The sequence below is a fragment of the Mixophyes fleayi genome, chromosome 4 (genome assembly GCF_038048845.1).
Source record: "Mixophyes fleayi isolate aMixFle1 chromosome 4, aMixFle1.hap1, whole genome shotgun sequence".
NCBI lineage: Eukaryota > Metazoa > Chordata > Amphibia > Anura > Limnodynastidae > Mixophyes > Mixophyes fleayi.
The window spans coordinates 122,445,115-122,460,214 of NC_134405.1; the positions used below are offsets into that span (position 1 = coordinate 122,445,115).

At 38.6% G+C, this 15,100-nt stretch overlaps 1 protein-coding gene across 2 annotated transcripts in view; it reads right to left on the minus strand.

The window, feature by feature from the left end:
• Positions 1-15,100, minus strand: part of OTUD7A (OTU deubiquitinase 7A) — a 164,416-nt gene that overhangs the window by 86,438 nt on the left and 62,878 nt on the right. For both annotated transcript variants that reach the window (XM_075208121.1, XM_075208122.1), the window contains exon 3: positions 11,756-11,900. The gene's annotated coding sequence lies outside the window, so the exon portion shown is untranslated. The remainder of the gene's footprint in view (positions 1-11,755; positions 11,901-15,100) is intronic.

Genomic DNA, 15,100 nt, shown 5'->3' on the forward strand with positions numbered 1-15,100 from the left:
CCTTATATTTGCCAACTTCTTACTTTTCCCTTCTGTGGTGATACCAGAGGGGAGGTCCAAGGTACAAATCTGGGGGCGTGACCATGCAATTTGTGCCATGGTGGCTCAGTTCTTTCCTTGCAATGGCAAGATTATTGGTGGGTCTGGGAGATGAAGTTTCTCTCTGTCGAAGGTAAAGTATCTTGTTCTCCGGGAGTCTCACTCAACCAATACATTTCAGATATTTTGCTGAAGACAAACCCTGCTTCTGACTAATGTTCTCTCTTCCATAAAATGGTGCTTTAGCAAAAGCTAAATTTAACATACTATTTCACCAATGAGCAATATTTTAGGAGGGAATCTAAAAATGTAATGAAATCGGTGATTTTAATCTAGTAGGAGGTTAATCCATCAATGTGATGGTTACAGAGCACCTCTTCAAGTTATTCTCAATGAATAGATGGAGGTCTAGTTTGCGAGGCATCGCCCAAAAGTGAGGAGTAGGCAAGAACTTAATGTGTTCCAAACCATTTAGGCACAATGGAGCAAAACCAAGGCATATTGTGGTGCACATGCAGGGCCTGAGTCATTAAGGGGAGCAAAGCAAAAAAAGGAGAAAGTTTGCTCCTGGACAAACCATGTTACAATGCAAGGGGTGCAAATTATTTTATTATTTTGCACATAAGATAAATACTGGCTGCTTTTTCATATAGCACACAAATACTTGATAGCATTATTTTCGGACTGAAATTTAAAGTTAATCTAGGACATGCCCTATCCCAACTATAAATCTGTCCCCACATTTTAAATTTACATCACCCTCCAATGCAACATGGTTTTGCCCAGGTGCAATTTTACGCCTTTTTTATGCTTTGCTCTCCTTAATGACTCAGGCCCGCAGTGTGCTTCTTTATTGTGGGATACTGACCCTTAACTACATAGGACGTCATTTGAAAACAACATCCACCTCACGTAAAATATGATAGAACATGAGAGCAAACAATCAAATCAACTTTTAATATTACAAAGAACAAATTAAATCATAACATAAAAAAAGAAAGGGGTTAATCACATATAGCCACTGAGCTGAATGAAAACATTTTTTGAACATTAAAACGTACTGGAATGTGATAAGTTGTAAATGTCAAGGAGTGAGACCTATGACTTTGCTTCGCAGACTAGATTGTTGTTAGTCTGCAATTGTTCATTATTGTCAAAATATAGATTGTTTTGACTTATGTTCATGCTTTTTACCAAATTAATTGCAAATGCTGTCCTGAGCATGGTGAACCCTGTAATACACGTAATATCAACAATATATTTGGCTATAGAAATGGTCTAACTTTTTTATACTGGACAGCTATCTGAATACAAGTGGACACTCATCACCTTATGTAGGAGTACTCTCTAAATTAAATCATTTATGTTTTACTTTTTTATACATAAAAAAACATATAAAGACATATGGTCATTTAAAACTCCAAAATATTTATATATTTTTTGCCGTGACAATCACTTGGTACCAAAAGTGATTTGCAGACGGCTGAGGAAAGGAGAACCGTGCACTGGACGGTTCTGAGTGAAACTCAACAGCACACCAGGAAAGAGCCTTTTTCTGTGGATCTTATCTAAGTAAGTGTCCTCAGTGTTCCCTTGCTGCCAGATCTTACTGCATCTCACTGTCCAATATATGTATGATCAGGCAGTATTTCATTTTTTTTTGTAAATGCTGTATTTGTAACAGACAGACATGTGGTGGAAATTGCGGTTACAATAAGTAGGTTAACGTATGCTAAGAGGAGTCCCTGTATGTAAGAAATTAATATGGTGACCAGGTCTGGGACTACACACAGGTTTTTACCGTTGAACCTTGTGACCCACTGTGGTCTATGATACCCTTATTTGTTACCTAATCCTCTGTATGAACTAACCCATCAGGGATAACTGCCCTTTTTCAGGTGCCTGAATGAATCGAGGATAACCACATCAATCCGGATAGGAGTCTGAGAATTAAAACTGAGATTCTTTTATTTGCATTACTCACAAGTAGAGATTCCCTTAATACCATTTTCTATTCCTCTTATTCTAGTAGTATGTATGTGTGTACAAGTGTTTATGAATTATCTTGATTGGATGGAAAATAAGGACTGAAGAGTGTTGAACTATATTCCGGTTTGATATAACACTAGATGGGTAGTAAAGTGCATTTCTTTCATACTATACGCCTATAGAGACCATTCAAAGTAGTGCCAAACAAACCTTTCCTTTTCTCTCTGCAAACAGTGTGAATTTCAGAAGTCGTGCAATGTCCCAGCTTGCTAGGTTGTTTCCTATTCTTAAAGGAAGTCTTTACTTGTTTGTCCCCCCAGGTGACTTAGAAAAGTTTTAGAATGTCTCTGCGGAGCTTTAAACAAAAAGCGTTTTAGAGTGAATAGTGCACAATGGAAGGAGTATATTCAGTGGCTTCAAGAAACCGCTAAAAACAGTCTAGATGTAGAAGCTTAGAAAACAGTAATAAGGAAGAAAAAGAGAAACTTTACAATAAATAAGGAACTTAAGGAAAAGTATGCAGGTATAACACCAAAACTGGCACCAATCAAATGCTCTACATCTCAAAACAGACACATAGTCAACTGCCTGATCCACCCACTAAGGATCTGTTAGAATTGCTTCCACCCCAAGGCGCGCACTTAGGGGGATTTGCAAACAGGAAATATGTTACTGCCAATAGGATTTATACATTAGCCTGTTTTCACACAAAGAGCCTGGACACCACTCTGGCTGGTTAGAATTCTGCTAACTTGTGCAAATACTATTGCTGTCCTTTTCCATAACATGGATAAAAAAAAAAAAAAAGGACATGCAGGATGGTGTTTAGAAATGTAAATACTTGAAACATGCAATAAAATAAATTAAATAAGGAATATCATTCAGTACTACCACTAAATAAGTAACATGTCTAAAAAACTATGCACAGACAACCACTATAGTATTGTAGGATTTAAAAAAAAAGATATAATACATTTGATATTTTTACTTTAACACACTAATGAATATATACACTACAAACAATTTCTTATGTACAGGAGAAACTGAACTCATTTGTACCCAAGGGATCTCATATGGCACAAGACACAAATCAAAATATTGCACTGTAATCCAGTAATGTGACTACTCAGCATTAAGCAGCAGCAGTCTGTAGCTGACAGTAACAAATGCAGAACAATCATGACTGTGATGATTAATGTCAGCCATACAGGGGAAAACCAACAAATACTTGGAGAGGAGATGCAGCACTAGATCAAGAACGGACAAAATAATGAAAAATCAGGAGCCAAATCAGTTACATTTAGAAGCCAGCAGATTATTTAAGAAGCCAAGGAAGATGAATGAGCATTGATTAACCTCAACATATACAACTCCCATAGGATAGGTGCCAAAGTCTACTTTGTTTCCTCCATCCCTTTGTTGAATAGGAATTTACTAATACACAAAAAAAACAGTTCCGTGTATACAGAAGAATGCACAAGGTTGTGCTAGTATTAATGAATGATATACAAAGTATAAACACAAGAATATTGAATTACGTATTATATTTTATTTATAGGTATAAGTGTCAAGTTATTACGTAGCAATGTCATGATCAGTGAGCACAGAAGCACACCGTCTTTGTATCAGAACCCTGCAACTGCTTGTACTGACCACTGCCTGGAATTTCCATAATGCCTGTATATAGACTCCTGGCTAAACTCTGACTTTGGTCATATCAACTGCACTGACATTGGCCGATTTTGCCGGCTCAGCCACCTATTCGTATCCAAACCTGGAGGAGCTGGACACTTATTGCTACGTTTGCGCTGGTGAGTACTGTTCTATTTACCTTTTTGCTATATTGTCTTGTTATTACCTGGTCTCTAATAAGATAAATGTTTCTTAGGTGGTAATGCAGATTTAAAAAGTAAATAATAAACCTTGCAAAACTTACTATTGGCTCAGCCTTGGCATTTAACCATTTTGTGCACATAATTGAAGTTTACATTGTTTTATTTTTTTTATACAATAACTTGCTTGGATAAACAGGTAAATGGAAATGCCAACCTTCAAAACACTTAGCTTTGTGAAGCTGGGTTTGAAGTAAAGGCATGGCTAAACAGGCAACTTTGAACTTTGACAACTCACATAGTCATGGCCAAAAGTTTTGAGAATGACAAAAATATTGGTTTTCACAAAGTTTGCTGCTTCAGTGTTTTTAGACCTTTCTGTCAGATGTTGCTATGGTATAGTGAAGTAAAATTACAAGCATTTCATAAGTGTCAAAGGCTTTTATTGACAATTACATTATGTTTATGCAAAGAGTCAATATTTGTAGTGTTTACCCTTCTTTTTGAAGACCTCTGCAACTCACCCTGGCATGCTGTCAATCAGCTTCTGGGCCACATACTGACTGATGGCCGCCCATTCTTGCCTAATCAATGCTGGGAGTTTGTCAGAAAATGTGGGTTCTTGTTTGTCCATCCGCATCTTGAGGATTGACCACAAGTTCTCAATGGGATTAAGGACCGGGGAGTTTCCTGGCCATGGACCCAAAATTTCAATGTTTTGATCCCTGAGCCACTTAGTTATCACTTTTGCCTTATGGCAAGGTGCTCCATCATGCTGGAAAAGGCATTGTTCACCACCAAACTGTTGGTCTCAGGATGCTTCACTGTTGGCATGACACAGGACTGATGGTAGCGCTCACCTTTCCTTCTTCAGACAAGCGTTTTCTCAGATGCCCCAAACAATCTGAAAGGGGATTGATCAGAGAAAATTACTTTACCCCAGTCCTCAGCAGTCCAATTCCTGTACCTTTTGCAGAATATCAGTCTGTCTGAGATGCTTTTCCTGGAGAGAATTGGCTTCTTTGCTGGCCTTCTTGACACTAGGCGATCCTCCAAAAGTCTTCGCCTCACTGTGCGTGCAGATGAACTCATACCTGCCTGCTGCCATTCCTGAGCAAGCTCTGCACTGCTGGTGCCCTGATCCCGCAGCTTAATCAACTTTAGGAGACGGTCCTGGTGCTTGCTGGATATTCTTGGGCACCCTGAAGCCTTCTTCACAACTATTGAACCTTTCTCCTTGGAGCTCTAGATGATCTGATAAATGGTCAATTTATGTGCTATCTTACTAACAGCAATATCCTTGACTGTGAAGTCCTGCAAAGCAATGATGACTGCACATGTTTACTTGCAGATAGCCATGGTTAACAGAGGAAGAACAATGATTTCAAGCACCACCCTCCTTTTAAAGCTTTCAGTCTATTATTCTAACTCAATCATCATGACAGTGATCTCCAGCCTTTCTCTTGTTAACACAGGTGAGAGTATTGACGAGAGCATCACTGACCTGAGCTGATCCTTTTGTGACAGGGATGAAATGCAGTGGAAATGTTGTTTTTGGGATAAAGTTCATTGTCATGGCAAAGAGGGACTTTGAAATTAATTGCAATTCACCTGATCACTCTTCATGACATTCTGGAGTATATGCAAATTGCCAACATAAAAACTGAGGCAGCAGACTTTGTGAAAAATAATATTTGTGTCATTCTCAAAACTTTTGGCCTTGACTGTACGATGGAATAACAGTTGCTAAGTTTGTGAATAGACTCATCACATGTGAATCTGACTTGCAAATGTATAAATCAACAATATAAAACTTAGCCCGAAGACTAAACTTAAAAACGTCAACAAACAAAACCAGCAGCAGCAGTATGGTCTACTCCAGTGAATCTTAATCAGTGGCTCAGGACACATTTATAGGTCACAATTCTAGGCTGGATATGTATTGCAGAGTAACAAGGAAAAATATGTTGAATATATGCAATGGAGAACATATATGAACTATATTTCAATTGTATGTAAGTACAAAAATCAGCTGTAATTTATGTTACTATTCAAACAAACATATTTAATCATGATTATGACTTTATTTGTAAAAAAAAATGTAAAATTATCTGCTATGAAAGAATTTTGTGATATGTGTTTGGAAATGTGTGATAACTACAAAGATATTAGGAACCACTGGTCTAATTAAATAGGCCAGAATCAAATGTGTGAAGACACTGCATCTCTTGAAGCTGAACAGCCTACCGGATTCCCTTGTACGTAAATACTTACACCTAGGTAGGTATAAAGCATAACCAATGGTAGCTATTATTAAAGTAACAACAACAACAGGCACAAAACCAACAAATGAACAGGGTAGCACAAACAATATGATACCAGTCCTATTATGGCCACCTAGGGAAATCAGACAATAGGCTTACACTTTGTTACCAGCCCCTGCTACATTCCCTGCTTCACTGTTACCTCACTTTACTTTTGGCGAGCACAGAGATTCACAAGACCTGATTCTTGTGACACCAGGCCGAGTGAACCCACTGCTGCCACCAAAAGCGAGGAAACCACCCTTAGCTGGTACAGTGATTACTGCCATCTACAGTTCACACTAAACACAACATATATATTTAGTACTATATAAGTGATACATTGTCACGATACAGATTGTGTAAGATTCTTACTACCCTATCTGATATATATAGACGTATCTGTGTTGTATATATTCCCACAAGAGATCCTTTATCAGTCACTTTCTCTATGGAAGTGTCATATACATTTTGACTGGCTCCACTCCAGGGTCAATTCATTTTTAAACTCTATACTTTTGAACACTACATTCTTTTTATATTTCGCTTTTTTATTTGTGTGGTATACTTATATGTATCAATTTTAGCGCATACCAATAAAAACATTACGTATTAATTAATTACCTATATGTACCTGGAGTGCTTACCTAGGTCATTAATCTTTTTTCTCTTATGGACCACAGTGATTACCCTCCCTGAGATAACTCTTTGTAGAGATGCTATGCTAGTGGGACCTGAGCTAGTTTGATGAGGATATCAAGACTAATATCATGGAGGATCCTGGTGTACAAGACATCAGCACAAAGGACTTTGGGCCAGGCATCGCTGTACCGTCAGAGGAAACCCTACTAGGACAGTGTCTGTGTAAGCCAGAAGAACAGGCTGCGGGATACAGACTGTCTAGCTAAATGGTAGTGGTAATACTGCAGGAGAATAAGAATCTGAAGGATACTGAACTAATGTAGTTTCTGACCATATTCAAATACAAAGGGATCTCCATATATGTTTCCATTTGAATCTGGGTATAAGTATGCGCTGGCTAAACGTCACTTGCTGTATATAGATAGACAGAACAGAGTACAGCATATGCACATGCATATGTGCAGCATAAAGTACCATCAGAAAACACGCAAAATATATATTTTTTAAATAAATTAGCAACTCAATACTATAATTATGAATAAAAATATTTGTAAAAAAAATAAAAACTGTGTTCTATTTATATAGTCAATACATAAATCAGGATGTTCTTAATGCATACTATACATACAATGCGTTTTAACTTCTCTCTTACTTGCATATACATGTTCTGTTCTAGCTAGTTGGACGCATAAGAGTAGTTTTCAATACAAATAGACGCTTACACCTGACATGTACTTAAGAAAAACGCAGGCTTTGAATCGGCCCCATCTGCATTGGCACGTCCTCAATGCGCGCTAACTGTACATTACCTACGTCCATCAGCCTCTTTCTCATTCCACCCTTCAAGTTGTAGGCAGTCGTCAGTGTCATTTGTATTCAGACATGAATTGCATGCGTTCATTGACGCAAGGTCAATTTCTAATTCACGCAACATACGGCATGCAAAGGGAATTACGTTCGTAACATGAACCAAGCCCGGAATGTATAAGACTTTACTCAAATCTATGATTATTTTGTACAAGGTTAGCACATAAATCCCAAGTTAACCAACATATATATACACATTGTGCATTATTGTGTTTTTTTCCATTTTATTTTTCATAATCTTTCACTGGTAAAAATCATTGAATATATTTTGAGGGTTTGAACATTGTGAATGATAAAGAGTATTAACTGATTAAAAGTTCCATTTTAACCTATAGTAAGTGAGCAAACATACTTCTAATTTGGTATCACTGATCACACAATGTGCAATAGAGCCTTTTTCAATTTTTCTTTTTTACGTGGCTCCAAACTGAGGTAGTATAGGAGACACTAGCAAAAGTGCTTTCTTGGTTGCAGGTACTTTTTCCACCTAATAATCGGAAAGTGAGAATTTCACATATTCTGCAGGATACTCTATATTTTGTTTTCCTTTTACCCCCTTGGGTTCCATCCATCTGGGCCAGAGAAAACTACAATAATGATCACAATTAGCCTGATTTTAGAGGTTAAATCAAGGAGTCCAGTGCTTGACATCAAACTTTCAGGATGCCATTTACCTAGACTAAACCGTTTCAAGGTTTGCACCAGCGAAGGAGAATTAAATGAAAGAAATGGCCTAAGCTATTAAGGGATGAATATCACGGTAGGCCCCAGGATCGGATGGCTTCTCTGCCATCCCCTACAACAACTTTTAAACATATCCCTCTTCTACTCTTTAGTGACTTCCCAAGGATAAATCCTTTTTCCACTCAGGCACTGGAAGCCAAAGTTATGTACATTCATAAACCTGGCAATAGCATTCACAAGCTATAGACCTTTATCTTTATTAAATAATGATGTAAAGCTTTCTTCAAAAACTTAATCATTCCTGACTACCCGCATACATAATTACCAGATGGGATCTGCCTGAGTTAGACAAACAAGAGACAACACCCACCGAACATGTGACTCAGTATACAAAAATAAGTAAGATTCCATCCCTCCTTCCCTCTTTGGACACTGAGAAGGCCTGAAGACTGGAGACTGAGAAGAGTTTGACTGAATATTGTGGTATTTCATGTTCACAACCGTGGATAAATTTGGCAAACACCAGAACTTTTCAATGGCGCTACTTCAAGGAATATACATATTAGAAACTGCACTAGAAAAGGGTGCATGCTGACCCCTTATTTTTGCTGTAACAGAATTTTTGGCAGAAATGATTACACAGAATAAAGATGTAAGGGGGACTGATGTGGGATAAAGAATATTAATCCTCTTTGCAGATGATGTTCTTATGGCCCTCACCCCCATTCCTTCTCCCAAATCTAAATAGAACCACTGGCTAATACTCCACCTTTATCAGGTTATAAAGTTAATTATTATAAGTTGGAGGTTTTAACCATACATATCTAAGAATCAGATAGACAATCTTCAGTATCATTTTAATTGGAGAATTAAGAAAATCAGATACTGAGGTGTTTTCATTACAAGTAACAACAATTCCCAATACAAGGAGAACTTATCTTTTCAATTTGCTAGTATAAAATCATACTTGTACACGTAGGGACAACATATCACCTGGTTCAGGCAAATAGCTGCCACCAAAATGTACGTTATTCTCATTAAACTGTACGTTTCCCAAACGTCTGTTGTCTGTTCTCAATCTCATCCCTGGAAGTGGTCCTGAGAAATCACTTACTCTCTTTTGAGTGGCTGAGTTATTACTGTCCCCTGAGAAAATATATAATTTCTATCATTTATATGTTGAGGCCTGCTAAGCCAGAACCCGCAATGAAACATGATAATAACTGGGCCTTCCACCAGAGCAAGAAGTCTGGTCGAATATCAGGCAACAAGCTACCAGGTCCTCATTCTCAACTTTAATTTAAGAAAATTCTTGCAAGGTGTACCCGAGATGATACATGGTATCTACGAGATTCAATAAAATCTACCAGACAATCTCACCTTTAGGCTGGTGGGAGTGCAGACATAGAGGAGATATTACTTATCTAGTGGCCATTCCCTACGCCATTTAGAGGGAGATCAAATTTTTTCTTGAGGACAGTCTACAAAAAAATACTCATCTAAGCCCCCGGTCAACACTCTTACATCTACCAATTTTCGATCATAATAGATGCTCAGATATATTAGCGTTTAATGTTCTGCATTTAGAACAAGTATTGGAAACATCTCTTATCTCCCCCATCTAATCAGTTTAGCAGTTTATATTCTCTTAACACCTGTGAACTTTCTCTAAGTAAAGTTCTCTGTCTGTACCTAGACAGTCATTTAATCTTCCCGCTTTGGAAAACAATTCAGGCTGTTAATAGGGAATATGGCTATAATAGTGAATGTGATTTTTAACTGAAGGCAGATAATGCTTGTTGGGTAGAAGGATTTGGAAGTGTTAAAAAGGCTAGTCACTGGTCAGTAAGTGGAGTTTATGAAAAAGGTTTATAGGGAGAGGTAAGGAGTGGGCTTTCACCTTTTATCTAATGGATAGCTAGCTATTTTCCCACCTTACCTCCAAATTTAATTTTCTCTTCCTTAGTCATTCTCTTGCATGTGGGAGTAGTCACAGCTAGCTGGGGCTCTGCATTCATGCCACAAATGTAATTATTTATTTTTCCTTATGTGTGGATCACTTTATAACTTGTTTTGTGTTTTCTTCACTTAGGTTGAATGTATGTGGTGGCCCTTTATGGACTCTTAATTACGATGTAGCGGGGTGTGACCATCTGGTTCCCACACCCATGATCCTTTCCGGGGCACTTTCTTAAAAGATTTTAGCTCTCACCAAAGCATTGGTGAACCCGAGTTTAAAGAGACCTAGCCTAGCTTGGAACGAGCCTATCTGGCCGGGGGTTGGTGACGAGGGCCTGAAAAGAGCACCCTTGTGCACTTTAGGGGTGAAAGCATGCAACTCAGGCTTGCTATTGAAAAATTAACAAGAGAGTGTCACAGCTAATGGAAAATATCTTCGTTTGGTAGAGAATTGCTAAACTGATTTCTTTGATTCACACGCCAATCTAATGCCAGAAGTCTGATGTTTAGTGATAGATAATTAATAACATGTGGATGTTACCATTTATTGGCAAATACATGTTTTTGTAATGTTTACATTAAAAACTGTTGTAAAGCCTTGTTTAGCCACATTAGTGAGAGCAAAGACACTGTGGGGAGACCAGTGTTTTTTCCCTATAGCAGTCAATGCAACTGGACAGTTTATAATTCAAATGATTTACCACCATTCTTATTACTATGGTTTATTAATATAGCACCACCATTATACGCTTACACGCAGTGCTATGCAGAGTATATCAGTCCATGTACTGCGTATGGTCTTAAAGCTTAGAATATTAGCAGAACAAATTGCCTGCATTATTGGATGACAGATATTCCTTCTATTTAGTGGTTTTCCATCTTCAAAAACATCTCAGCAAGAACTGCTCCACATAGAATGCAGAGAATTCTTTATAAGTTGACTACAGGATTTTTTACTTTGGAGCAAATTTACAAATGCTTAAAAATATATTCTATAATATGCTATACTATAATATGCAATCATAACACAGCACATTATCATCATTAAAGTTAGAATAAATGTGCAGGGAGACTGTAACAAGGAATAGGTAAAAAAAACAAAAACAGGTATGACATGTTGTTTTTAACAAATACCTAATAAAGATCCAGTAGTATAGAATAAAACATCTCTTTATATGGCATGATTAACCATTTATTTTCACTAATCTATGGATAGAGAGACAGGGACACAGTGTTACTAGCCTTAATGCTCATTCACCTGCCATCAAATGATAAGCCCAATGCCTCAGAGCATGAGTAAAGTGTACTGAAATTAAAGAGCAGATAGCAGCTGTTCACATTTAGAAAACATTAAACAAGGTCCCTTGATACTGTTAGACATGGCGGCAATGAATGAGTTTGGAGCTGATTATGTCCATTCGCAATGTAGCTTGCACTTACTTTCATTAGCCTTCCGATACACGAAGAAAAGCTTCATGCGGGTAACATGCTGTATTGTTGCATTTCGCACTCCATATCACTTGGTATAAGCTTCCACCAAGTAGAGACACAATAGGATCAGAGTTCCAGTCTTCTAAGAGGAGATCTGAAATGGAAAACAACGCTTGGGAAAAATACTTCTGGAGAATGTATATAAATAACATAACACACATAAATTGTAGGTGAGCGAAAGTTCAGGTTTTGACATTTAATGTTTTTCAATATTTTGGTAAACTACTACCCGGTTGCCAACCATACAAGACCCTTCTCAAAATCATTAATAGGGGCACATTTTTCAATGGGCTTTTTGTGCTTGCATTTCAGCTACATGCATACTCATGCACACAAAATAGACAGAAGACTTGAAATTAATTAGTATTAAATATTTCTATAGACAGCCACAAATGTAGTAAAGCACTAAACACTGAAAAATACAAACTATATACTGAAGTTAGAAAACAGACTGACATTTTTGGACACATTTAGGAAGTAAACCAACTATTAGATTGGCTTTGAATGTGCCATTTAAGTCAGGATACACTAATTTTCTACCAAATTTAGTTGTGCTTTACATCCACCTAACTAAACCTTGGGGTTAATGAGACACACACAATAAATGCTAACTAGATGTGGGAGAGAAGTACAATCACCAGGCCAAGCCAAAGCCCCTTAATGGCTTAATGGCTGCAGTTTTACATTTGTAGTCCTTCTACAGAGCAAAGGGAAATATATAATCAAATACTATGAAAAACAGTTCTGCATCTATTTATCAATACCTTGATACCACATGATAAGCCTCTGCAGGAACACTTAAATGGTAAATGAAAAGTTAAATAAATATATTTCCACTAAAACTATAACTATATATACATATATATATATATATATGCACATATATATATATATATATATATATATATATATATATATATATATATATATACACACATATATATATATACACACACATATATATATATATATATATACATACATATATATATATACATATATACATATATATATATATATACATATATATATATATATATATATATATATATATACACACATATATATACTGTAACAAAAGGAGGCATTTAGCTGGCAATATCCAGAGAAAGCAGGGAAGTAGAGTAAAACATTTGTGCAGTAATGCACCTAGAGTGAAGACTTATGTATGAAAAGCAATAGTTTAAGTTTGGTTGAACTTACATGATTTGAAATCCTTCCTCTCAGCAAACAGACAGGGTGGGTCTGTTAGTCTAAACAGAGCCAGGGATGGGCGTTTCCTTTTAAAGAGAAGGTGGGTGTGTCACCTGTCCATCAAGCTAGGCCTGTGGGAGGAGTGTCAGGCATAAAATATAAAACCCTGTTTGTTTCATTGTTCAGGGAGATCAACGCTGGGGTAGCTGGCTGGTCTTCACAGATAGCTGGTCTATGTATAGCAAGCGTTTAGGGTCTCCATACTTGCTGTGAAAGTATACGGTGTCAAAATATTATCATCCTGACAATAAAGAACCATAAAAAGGAAGAAGTTGTTCGCGTGTGCTTCTGCAGTAGCGGGCTCGTGCCACAAGTGGTGTCAGGAGTGGAATGCTCCGGGAAGCAAGTTTCCGCTACCCAACCCGCGCAGACGTCAACATGGAGGAAATACTGAGAACCCTCGTGAATGTGGCCGCTGCGCAGCAACAGCAGCAAGCTCAGATGCTACAAGTCGCCAAGGCACAGGTGGAAAACACAAGGCTCTTAAGAGAAGAGTTAAGCCAGGTGAGCCATGACAGAAATGAACCACCTGGTCCTGTACTCCTGAAAATGTCACCAGGTGATGACATAGAAGCGTATCTGGTGTCCTTTGAGAGACTTGCAAAAGGGGCAAAATGGCCTCCTAAAGATTGGGCTGAGAGACTAGCGCCATACCTGACTGGTGAAGCTCAGCGAGCTTATATGGATCTATATGAGGAACGGGCCTCTGATTATTCGTGCCTAAAGTCTGAGATATTGGCTCGCATTGGAGTTTCCGGGCCAGGCCGAGCCCAGCGCTATCACCAACGGTGCTATGATAAAGAAAAACCGGTCAGAGCGCAAGTGGCTGAGCTTTCTAAAATTTTAAAGAAATGGCTGCAGCCTGAGGAGAATTCGCCTTCTCGGATTATTGAAGTTCTGGCGATAGATCACTGCATCCGGGGGCTGAACCGCCATTTGCAAAGGTGGGTTCTGCAATCAGACCCACAAACTTATGGAGAGCTTGCCACCGTGGTAGAAAGGTTTTGAGCGCTACAGCAAATGACTAAAGAACCTGCATTTGTGCCAAAGCCGCTGCCACGCCAAAAGCCCGGTTTGACAATCCTTGCTACAGGGCCCAATGGCAAAACTGCTACGGACAGAGGGCCAGGTGCAAAGCTGTCTAATCTGAAGTGTTTTGAATGTGGTGAGCCAGGCCACTTTAAGGCAGAGTGTCCTAAACTACAGGAACCCATGGACTGTTCCGTGGCACATATTGGGCCTGCATTTCCAAGCTGTTTTACCATGAGTCCCACATCAGGAAGTACTTGTTTGTTCCGGGTGACTGTGCTAATCAACCAAAACCTTGTTCTGGCCTTGGTTGACTCGGGGAGTGAACTCTCATTGGTTTCCAGCTCTGCCTTACCCGAAACCATAACTTCTCAGTTGCCCAAGGTGAAGGTTCTTTGCGTACATGGCACGACAGAGGAGTATGAAAGAACAATACTACCAGTCACACTCAAAGACAAAACTGTTAGGTGATAGCTGCCATGGCACCTAAACTCCCATATCCACTCATTTTGGGGCGAGACTTCCCACTGTTTAATGATGTCCTCGGTGAGCGGATCCGGCCGGACATGCCGGCAACTGATGCAACGGTCGGAAGCCTGGTCTTAAAGGAACCCCCTAAGAATCCACAACATCTGGACATCGATCTTTGGGAACCGCCAAACCGGAATGCCATCCTGGGAGTCACAGCAGGAGTTCCACAAAAGCATCCACCTGTGGGGAAACATGGACAGTCCAAACTAGCGTTGGTCGGTGATGTCGCAGATGAGCCCACCCCGCCTGTCAGTGAGGATACGGACTGGTCCGCAATACCAATTTTGTTTCCTTTGCAGGACTTTGCTCGAGACCAACTTAATGATGCCACTTTGGAACATGCCTTTAAAAGTGTGACTGAGGTAAATGGGGTAGCGAAAGCCGCCCAGCCTGCAGAAGGTATACCATATTTTATTGTTAAAAATAATTTCCTGTATAGAGTTGCTAATGTACAGGGGGAAAAAGTAGAACAATTAATGG